Here is a 12031-nt window from a genome sequence, read left to right on the forward strand (position 1 = left end):
TTTTTAAATTATCACTTCAACTCATCATGCATAATTTCAATATGTAAAATCATTAATTATGATACAATCATTTATTTTCCAAACATTCACCATTTAATGCATTCATGATACACATCATATCATCATAATAAAGAGCATAAGTATTGCATGTATCATACCAAATCATTATATATATTTTCAAAATATATAAACTCATCATTATATGCATGATTCCAAATTATCATTCATATTATTTCAATCATTATTTCAATCATCACTATAACTCATCATGCACAAAATGTAAAATCATCTAACATGATACAAACATTTATTTTCAAAATATTCATCATTATTTTCATGTATGATAATAAAGTATTCATGATACCAAACATTAAATCAATATTTTTAAGTATTTATCGTTTCATGATTGTTGGTACCAAACATTCATCATTAAATCAACATTTTGATCATTTATTTTCTCTTTAGCAATTGGCAAAAAGAAACATAGGAGAAAGAATGATATAATATCTTGATTAATGCATAAGAAATCTCTAGTTATAAATCTCAAAAAATCAAGATAAAGCTCATTCAAATTCAAATCGTCAAATCAAAATCATTTTCAAGAGATTCATAAAAAGAACATAAATACATTCATTAATCTTTCCTTTTTAGAAAAATGATAATAAGAAACATAGGAGTTCAAAAATAAGATCTTGATTCATAAAGAAATCTCATGTATCAAATATCGAGAAATCAAGATGGTGATTCATATAAAAAAAAATATCACAAGTTATGATCAAGAGAAAAATCAACATTTATCTTCAAATCATTCAACTTGTCAAATCACCATAGTCACTTTTAAGAAATTCATAAAAATGATACAAATAGATTCATTAATCTCCCTTTTTGAAAAATCGATAAAGTAGGAAAAAAATAAATTCTTCAAGGAGAAACCTTTCCTCTTTTTAGTTATTTCAATTTATTTGATTCAATTCATAGAAGAATGCCTTTTTCATTTATTCCAAATGAAAACAAGTATCATCATTTAAAAACGAAACTTTCAATACACTATAAATCATCCAGCATAATTTCGAAATGTTAACCTTCAAATCATTACTTCAAATCTTCATGCATAATATAAACTCATCAAGCAAGATACAAAGTCGTTTAACATTTTCATTATGTCTTTAAAACATCAAGCATTATTGCATTAAACATAGAGCATTTTCTTTTAATATAAAAAGCAATATGAAAATCATCAAGATGCGTATTATTACTTCATTACATCATTAAAGCCTCAAGCATGATTTCATAAGGCTTAAATCATTTTTCAATCAAAATAAAAAATTATCAAGAAATTTTTCAAAAACATACATAGGATTATCATTACATTTAAATCTAACATTTTATTATATTTTCATAAAACATATAATTTTCATGATTATTTTTAAAATCACTAGAAAGGTAAGCATAATGCAATTTTATTTTTATATTTTCATTACATTTTTAAACATGCAATTTTTAAGATAAATAATTATTCTAAACTAAATTAAAAAAATACATCATGAAAAGCATCATGTAATTTCAAAATAAATTAGAGGGATTTTAATTACCTCATTATCGAAAGCCATTAAGGCGTAGTTTTCCTCGCCTTTGTTGACTTTCTCCTCGTCTTTGGAGGAGCTCGATTCATTCAAGATTGCTTCCTTCTTCTTGCGTTTAAAGCAAGTAATTGCATTCTTTTTAAATTTATTTTTATTCTTTAATTATTGTTTCATGAACCTTTTAAGTTTCATTGTGATGAGTTCAAGTTCACCATCACTTGAGCTTATGCTCGAGTGGTCTTTAATTGTTCTAAGTACCAAATCCTTCATGTTCTTTGGAAAGTGGTTTTGTTCATTATGTTCATCATGTTCATCATGTGTATTGTGTACCATTTCATATGTCATCAATGAACCGATAAGTTCTTCAATTGAAAAAATATTTAAATCTTATGTTTCTTGTATTGCCGTTACTTTTGATTCCCAAGTTTTAGAAAGTGATATTAAGATTTTGTTAACGAGTTCAAAATTCGAAAAACTTTTACCAAGTCGTTTTAGACTATTGACGATATTCGTAAAACGGGTATACATGTCTCCAATAGTCTCGCTAGGTTTTGTATAAAAAAGTTTAAAATCATGCATTAAAAGATTGATCTTCGAATCTTTTACTCTACTTGTGCCTTCGTGTGTGACTTCTAATGTGTGTCAAATCTCGAAAGTCATTTCGCAAGTATAAACCCGATTAAACTCATTTTTGTCTAAGGCGCAAAATAAGGCATTCACAGCCTTTGCATTTAGAGAAAAAGCCTTCTTCTCCAAATCATTCCAATGGTTCATTGGAAAAGAAGACTTTTGAAAATCATTTTCGACTACATTCTATAAATTGAGATTCAATGAAAACAAGAGAATTCTCATTCGAGTTTTCCAATATGTGTAGTTCATCCCATTGAGAAAGGGAGGACGAATGAAAGAGTGACCCTCTTGAAAGCTGAAAAGAGTCATTTCAATTTGGGTGTTAAACCAAATATGAAAAACAATGCTCTGATACCAATTGTTAGGAAAAGAGTCTGTTTCGGCACGAAGAGGGGGTGTGAATTAGTGTAGCGGTAAAATAATGTCGGTTTAAAAACTTCGTTGCGTTAAAACCAGTTTCGTAAAGATATTAACTTGAAAGCATGTTCGTAAAAGAGTAGTGGATGTAAAGAGCAAGTAAAGAGGTTTGCAGTTAAAGTAAATTACATAAATAAAATGTAAACCAGATTTTAGAGTGGTTCGGTCGTCGTGACCTACATCCACTTCGCTGATTCCTCTTCTGTCGAGACCACGACATCCACTATTGGTCTTCCTTCAATAGGCAAAGACCAACCATCTTTTACACCCCTCTTCTACTTTTCTCAGGTTTAGGAGACAACCCTTACAAGCACTCACTCCTCTCTTACAGAATTCTAAACTTAGAGTGGAGGAGGGAATTTCTAAAGAGATTGCAACAACGTTTGTTCACTTTAAAACTCTCCATGCTTGTGTGTGTTAACTAGGGATGAGAGGGGTATTTATAGGCTTCAAGTTGATTCAAACTTGTGTTGGGCTGACAACCCATATTCAGCCCAATGTTGGCTTTATCAGCCCACACCCCCTCTTAATCTAACCCTAGATCAATATAAGGGGGGTGTGGTGGCTATGTTTTGATGCGAAGGTGGCTGAGTTTTTTGGGCAGAAAAGGGCAGCAACGTAGAGATTTTCGCAGCAACAAAAAGGAGAAGAAAAAGGCAGAAAAATAAGTGAAAGAAAGGGAAGAAAACAAGGACAACACAGAAAGACTATTCTCAATCATCTAGTAGTGTTCTCATCTCAGGTTAGATCAAATCTACAATAGACTATTGCTGTAATTACTTGGGGAGGTTTTAGATATTGTGGACAGTGACGTGATCCTTATATCCTAGTTATTCTCTTGTGATTGTTGTTAGGGTTTAGGGCAAGAGATTGAGATTTGTATATTCATTATTCTCATAGTGGATTATCTCTAGTTTGCCCCGTGGTTTTTACTCTTCACATTGGAAGGGTTTTTCACGTATATCTTGGTGTTCTATTTGATTATAATTTCATTTAATTCCGTTGCATATCATGGCCTGCTAGTATTTGTTCATATACAAAAGTTATTCCGTTTTATATCCCATCAACTGGTATCAGAGTAAGGGTTTTGGTGATTTAATTTTTGTATTTGAACATGGAGGCCAGTAATGTTTCTCGCACGATTAGTTTGAATGAAAACAATTGGATGATATGGAAACCAAGAATGGAAGATCTCTTGTATTACAAAGATTTGTATGGACCTTTGCAGGGGGATAGTGCAAAACCCACAACTATGACAGATGATGAGTGGAAGAGGTTAGATCAAAAAACAATTAGGTTTATTCGATAGTGGCTTGATGATAGTATCTTTCACCATGTTTCTACTGAAATTTCTGCATATTCTCTTTGGAAAAAGTTGGAAAGTCTCTATGAAAGAAAAACAATTGGCAACAAAGCTTTTTTGATCAGAAAACTTATGAACCTAAAATATAGAGAGGGTGCTTATATTGCTGAGCATTTGAATGAAATGCAAAGTATTATTAACTAGTTATCCTCTATGAAAATATCTCTTGATGATGAATTATAGGCATTGTTACTTCTCAGTTCATTATCAGAAAGTTGGGAGACACTAGTGGTTTCCCTGAGTAATTCTGTGCTAGATGGTATTGTCACTATGAGTCAAGTAACAAGCAATTTGTTGAATGAGGAGTTGAGAAGAAAGAGTTCAGCAACATCTCAGAATGATTCATAGGCACTTATCTCATATAACAAAGGAAGGTCAAAGTCTAAAAGCAGTTCACGCATAAGTAGGAGCAAGTCAAGATCAAGAAAAGATATTGTTTGCTATAACTGTGGTGAGAAAGGACATTACAAGAACTAATGTAAGTAACCTAAGAAAAGCAAGAAAAAAGGAAAAGAAGTGGAGTCTATAGAGTCAAAAGATAATTTCACAACTATAGTGTAGGGTGGTGATTATTTGATTTTGTCTCATTCTGATGATATTTTTTCTTATGTGTGTCAGGATCTTGAATGGATGATTGACACAGGTGCTTCTTATCATGCTACACCACGGAGGGAGTTTTTTGCTACATATAGGTCTGGAAATTTTGGTGTTATCAAGATGGGCAACTATGGCATAGCAGACATCATAAGCATAGATGATATCCATTTAAAGACCAACCTTGGTTATAAGTTGGTGCTTAAGGATATGAGGCATGCGGTTGACTTGAGGCTGAATTTAATTTCAGTTGGAAGGCTAGATGATGAAGACTATGATAGTAGATTTCATAGAGGGTAATGGAAGCTCAGTAAAGGTTCTCTTGTTATAACTAATGGAAAGAAATGTCATACTTTGTATAGGTTACAAGCTAAAGCTTATGGTGAGCAGTTAAATGCTACAGAAAAAGACTTCAGCATGGAGTTGTAGCATAGGCGACTGGGACACGTGAACGAGAAGGGGTTGCAAGCTCTTTCCAAAATAAAGGTATTACCAAACCTCAGAGGTATACATCTGAACCCTTGTATTGATTGTTTGGCTAGTAAACAACATAGAGTTTCATTTGCTAGTCCTGCTTTATCTAGAAAAATGCATGCCTTAGACCATGTTTATACAGATGTATGTGGTCCTTTGAGGATAAAAACTCCCGGTGGATCTATTGATGTTCTTTGTATAAGTGGTGCACTTTATTTTGTCACTTTTATAGATGATTTTTCTAGGAAAGTTTGGGCCTATACTTTGAAGACCAAAGATCAGGTTATTAGTGTCTTCAAAGAGTTTCATGCCAGGGTTAAAAGGGAGATAGAAAAGTAATTGAGATGTATAAGATCAGATAATGGTGGTGAGTATACAGGATTATTTAATGATTATTGTAGGTCACATGAGATCCAACATGAGATGACAATTCCTAGTACACCTTAGCATAATGCAATTGCAGAGAGGATAAACCGCACCATCATGGAAAAGATCAGACGTATGCTTTCACAAGCCAAGCTACCCAAAAAGTTTTAGGATGAGCTTTGAGAACTACAGTTGATGTGATCAACTTATCACCATGTACAACCCTAGATGGTGATGTTGTAGAGCATGTATTGTCAGGGAAAGATGTTTCCTGTAGGTATTTGAGAGTGTTTGATTGTCGTGCATTTGCACATATTCCAAACAATGAGAGGTCCAAGCTGGATGGTAAATCTAAAGAATGTATTTTTCTTGGCTACTCACATGATCATTTTGGTTACAGGCTTTGGGATCTAGAAAAGCAGAAGGTGTTTAGAAGCAGAGACATAGTCTTTTTTTAGGATCAAACCTTTAAGGATTTGAAAAAGAAGGCACCAGCCAAAACTTCTACAGAAGGATTAGTAGATTGTGACCCATTTACTCCTTCAGTATATCAAGGTGATAGGGGAGATGTGTAGGAAGATAGTGTAGAGCCTGATGCTGATCTACTTGGAGGACATATGGAGCAAGAAGAAGTTGGAGAGCAACTTCCAACATAACTGCAGTTGAGAAGATCTTATAGACAACGTCAACCTTCCAGAAGATACTCTATAGATGAATATGTGATGCTTACTGATGCAGGTGAACCAAAGAGTTACCAGGAAGCAGTTTAGGTAGAACTTATCACTTCGTATTTGCTCATGCTTAAAGAGAATAACGATAAGTTCAACGGATAGAACTTATCAGTTTAGGCTTGAATTCAAAAATATTGAATTCAAGTGTTTTTACCTTCTTATTATGTGGCATATAGATAGGGGGAGTTATGTTTAACTCCATCATCAATTGATTGTCATCATCAAAAAGGAAAAAATTGTTGAATCTCGGATTTTGATGATGAAGTCAATTGATGGGTTAATTGATCTAATCCATATTATTGAGTAAAGTGTGCAGGATTAACTACGATAGCTTGAAGACATAAAGCAAGTCTACCGAAGTCAAGTTCGATGGGTGTTCGAGAGTCCGCCGAAAGTCTGAAAAATCGTCGGAAGTGCAGTTGGAACCAACCGAGAAGGAATTAGGGACTTGCCGAAGTTTTCGGAAGTCCGCCGAAGAGATCGTCGGAGGTTCGCAGAGATCATCGAGAAGGTTCGACTACTTGCCAAAGACTTGCTGAACTTGCCACAAGACCGGGAGCCTGTTGGGAGTCCACCGGATGAAATCCAAGGGTGTATCGGAAGTCTGCCAAAAGTTCACCGGAAAGCTCGCCGGAAGGAAACTCGACGTTGTCGGTTAAAAACCTGCTTAGGACTATGTATTAATTTTATAGTTTGCATGTAATTAGGGTTAGGATTAAGGGTTAATCCTATAACCTGGTTAGGGGTCAATTGGGCCCTAATATAGACTAGTTTGGGCCAAATTAGGAGCCCAACCAATGACCCGTAAAGTCCGACAGTGGCACCGCCGGACTGGGCGATGGCACCACCCAAAACCCGAGAGTTCCGGTGGTGGCACCGCTAGTACACTGTCAGTGTCAGACACTGATAGGCGGTGGCACCGCCAGCACCGGGAACCCAAAAGTAATTCAAATTTGGAGCCCAAATTTGAATCCTCTTGGGGCCTATAAATACCCCTCAATTCTCAGTAGAGACAACACCTTTTTGAGAAGTTAGAGATTGAGAAAAAGCTTTACCAAAGTCTTGTTTTCAATAGCTCAAGTGTTTACCTCCCTCTTTCTCTTTGAAAAATATGTAAGAGTGTGAACCACTTGTAAAAAGGTTGTAAGAGGGGTATTTGGTCCTTCCTCTTCAAAGTGATTTGCTAGTAGAAGTTAAGCCTCATCGAAGAAGGCTTCACAAGTGGATGTAGGTCATTTGACTGAACCACTTTACATTGTGGTGTTCCTTGAATGTATGAGTATTTAATTTTCTGAGCCACTTATCTTCTTAGCAACAAACTGTTCGGTTCTCTTCTCTCCACTCTTGACTTCCTTTACTCGAGCTATTTTAGCTAAGTCATCCTTCATCGAATCAAAATCTCCACACATTTACAAAATCGATTTCAAACTTACGAGTTTTAATCCGCTGCACTAATTCACCCCCCACCCCCCTCCCCCCCCCGCTCTCTTAGTGCTGCTCCGATCCTAACACTTTTCTCAACATATAGATTAGATTAAATAATTTACCAATTGATTTCATCATCAAAATCTGAGATTCAACAGTATGCTATGCCCAAAATGATTGAAAATATGAATGCTATAGTATCATGAAGGTTATGACCAAAGTGATGTTGATTTGTTATCATGCATGAAGTGATGAAATTGTGTGTGTTATATTTTGTTAACTTGAAACTATGATGATGCATAATATATAAAATTTTGATATATTACATTTGATCACTATGATCAAAATTGTTTCACTTAAATTCAAAGGTTATGGTACCTTTTGAATTCAAGTTTGTCTTATCTCAATATGACATATAGATAGAGGGAGTTAAGGTTAACTCCGTCATCAATTAATTATCATCATAAAAAATGAGGAGATTGCTGAATCTTATATTTTGATTATGAAATCAATTGATAAATTAATGATCTAATTCATTTGTTAAGATAAGTGATGTAGGACTAAATACAATCATGAAAAAGATAAAACAATTAAAGAAGAATCGAATGTTGGGCCGGAGTCGATGATTGGGCATCGGGGCTAGATGAATCGGGGGATACACCGAAGGATTGGATGATATAGTGAAAGCTCATCATAAGTTCACTGGGAGTTCACCGAAAGCTCATTGGAAGTTGCTGGGAGTTCACCGAAAGCTTGCTAAGAGTTCACTGAAAGCTCGTTGGTAGATCATCGGGAGTTTGCCGAAAGTTCACTGAGAGTTTGATTAAACAATTGATATACCAGACAACTTAGATTGCTTGTATCATAATTGTTTTAGCATTAACTATTATAGTTAGGACTTTAATTTGAGTTACTTTTAGGAAAAATCCTGCTAACTCAATTAGGGGTTAACTAGACCCAAAACAGGACTGATTTGGGCTAGCTGGATAGTTCATTCAGCCACTTGGAGCCACATCAAGCGGTGGCACTACTTATACTAGGCAATGAAACTGCTTGAGGCTCGGCCTCCTAGGTGGTATGGGCAATAATACTGCCTAGACTAGGCGGTGGTACCCCCGACAATTAATATTGCCAAGCAATGGTACTACCCTATCAGGTGGTGGGACCACTAAAGCCCAATCTCTAAGGCTTACTTAGACGGTGGTATCGCCCACTATCATCTGCAAGCAGTGGTACCGCCCAATACTGGCGGTGGTACCGCCAATACCTCGAAAATATAGGATGAGACACTTTTTTGCTCCATTTTTGAAGCCATTGGGGCCTATAAATACCCCACTCTCTCCTACATGAAAGAGCACGAAAGTATGAACAAAAGTCTTAAGATTTTGGGTTGTAAAAGTGTTAAAAAGGTACTAAGTGTCCTCCTTCTTTAGCTTTGTGATCATTCTAATAAAGGTGTGAGGCTTGTAAAGGTTGTCTCTATTGGGAACGAGTTGGCGCTAAGAGGGGGGGAGGTTTGAATTAGTGCAGAGGATAAAAACGTTGGTTTTAGAAAATTCTTTCATATATTAAAAACCAATCCCGGAAATATGCTTAACTTGCAAGCATGTTCGTAAATGTATTGAAAGCATTAAGAAACTAAGGAGGCTTGCAGAAAGGTAAATTGCACAAAAGAAACGTAAACCATATTTTTATAGTGGTTCAATCGTCGTGATCTACATCCACTCCACCGATTCCTCGTTCGTCGAGGCCACCGGCATCCACTATCCATCTTCCTTTAATAGGCGAAGACCAACCACCTTTTACAACTCTTTCTCCTTTTACTAGGTTTAGGAGATAACCCTTACACCCTTACTTACTCCTCTGTCAAACTATTCTAACACTTAGAACTTTGAGAAGAGTTCACACACAATTAAAATAGAGTGAGTTCACACACTTAGAACTCTCTCAAACTTTGAGAAGAGTTGTGTGTTGTTTAACCAGGGATAAGAGGGGTATTTATAGGCTTTAAGTTGATTCAAACTTGGAGCCTAAAAAGGTCTCATCCCAAGTTTCTCGGGTATGGGAAGTACCATCACCTGTGTTGTGCAGTGTCACTACTAGTGTCAGTCTAACACTAACACTGCACTAGGCAGTACCACTGCCCAGTCTAGCGGTACCATCGCCTAACACCTGACACTGGGCAGTACCATCGCCCAAACTGATGGTACGACCACTTGATAGCCTCTTGGAGACTATGTTTGGGTGGTACCACCGCCTGACATAGTCTCGGAACTGTGCCACAACGGTGCCACCTCTTTGGTCACTATTTGGGCCTTTTCACTTGGCCCAACACAGTCCTTATATGGGCCTAACTAGTCTCTAATTAGGTTGGTCCAATTCCAATCTCAATTATATGCTAACTACGAATTCTAAGGCATACACTAAGCTAAATAAGTTCGATAAGTCAAGGTTTCTTCTAGTGAGCTTTTGGCGATCTTCCAACGAACTTTCGACGATCTCTCGACAATGATCCAGCGAACTCCCGGTAAGCTCCTGGACTTTACGACAATCTTCTTGGCGAGTTCCAACGAGCTTCTTTGACAAGCTCCTGGACTGCTTGATCAGTTCCGGCAGAACTTTTGACAAACGTCCGTCCGGACTTCCAATGAACTCTCGAACTCCCAACAAAATCTCATTCTTGACTCCGAGACTTCATTTTGCTTTATGCCTTGCTATCGTAGTTAATCCTGCACACATAAAACATACTTCGATCTAGACAATTATTACTAAGCATGAATCATATTGTTCGACATGTCATTGGTCTATCGACGCTTGGTCTGATTCTTCGGTACATCGTCCTCTCTTACGGCCTATTGCCCAATCGGCTAATTAACCTCTGCAACTACGATATCCTTGGCACAATATCCGCTCTTCTTAGCCCGATGCCCAAAACCATGGCCCAAAGCCTTCTATCGATACATCGACCGATCCTCCGACGCGACATCCAATCTTCTAACATATTTTTCTCCGGCCCAACATGATTCTTCCTACTTTAATTATCTCTTCCTGATCGAAGCTTCCTGCATTGTTCAAAATGTAGATTAAATCATAAATAGTACCAATTTATTTCATCATCAAAAGCAGAAAGAGTTTTAAGAGAGTAATTGGTCTTCGCTCATTGAAGGAAGACCGTTTATGTATGCCGGTGGCCTCGACGGAAGAGGAATCGGGAGTAGACATAGGTCACAATAATCGAACCACTATAAATTTGGTGTGTATTCACTTTTTGTTCTTCATTACTATTGTTCTTTGTTTTAACTGCTTATTACATTTACTTCAAGTAAAGCACACTTTCGATATCATTTCCGATACGGGTTTTATCGAAATGGTTTTTCTAAATCGTCGATGTTTTTATCGTAAGTAATAATTCACCCCCTCTCTTAGTGCCAATTTTAGTCTTAACCATAGCCTATGTTATTGGTATTGAGATACTCAATGATAGATCTCAAGGATTGCTAGGATTGTCTTAGAAAGGATATATTAACCAAGTCTTGGAGAGATTTAATATCTAGCTTTGTTTAAAAAATGACACACCAATTATTAGAGGTGAAAAATGCAATCAAAACTAGTGTTTAAAAAATGACTTCGAAAAAAATCAAATGAAGGGTATTCCTTATGCATACATTGTTGAAATCTATTATGTGTTCAAACTTGTATAATACTATATATCAGTTTTACAATTGTAATGTTAGGTAGATACCATAGCAACTTAATAATAGAATATTAGAAAGCTATAAAAAAATAATGAGATATCTATAGGGGACAAAAAATTATATGCTCATATACAGGAGATTAGATCAGTTTGAAATAACAGAATATTTAGATGTTGATTTTGCAAATTGTCTCAACAGTAGGAAATCCACTCCATGATTTATATTCATGATAGTTGGAGAGGCAATTTCTTAGAAAAGTGTAAAGTAATTGCTTATTGCATCATTAACAATGAAAACTGAATTTGTAGCATACTTTGAGGTAACAAATCAAGTTTTATGACTATAAAATTTCATCTTAGGACTTGGTATGATCGACTCAATTGTCAAGCTACTGAAGATATTTTGTGATAACACCGCAGTAGTTTTTTCCTCTAAGAATAGCAAACACTATAGTACTTCCAAGTACATCGAAATAAAGTAGTCGATAGTGAAAAAAAGAGTCTAGGAACAATAAGTGTCAATTAAAAACCTAAGTACCATCATAATGATTGCTTACATATTTACTAAAGCTTTATATTCTAAAATATTTAAAGAACATGTTCTTATAATAAGACTCATAAGTAAGCCAATATGGTGATGCATGTTTAGGTTAATGCTATTATTGATTTTTTTTTTGCTTAATTAAAATTATTTATTTCTACTATCTTGTTTATGCATATTATAGTTCAATATAAAAAGAAGATTGTCTTGATA

Source organism: Musa acuminata, chromosome BXJ3-7 (assembly GCF_036884655.1).
Source record: "Musa acuminata AAA Group cultivar baxijiao chromosome BXJ3-7, Cavendish_Baxijiao_AAA, whole genome shotgun sequence".
Taxonomy (NCBI): Eukaryota; Viridiplantae; Streptophyta; class Magnoliopsida; order Zingiberales; family Musaceae; genus Musa; species Musa acuminata.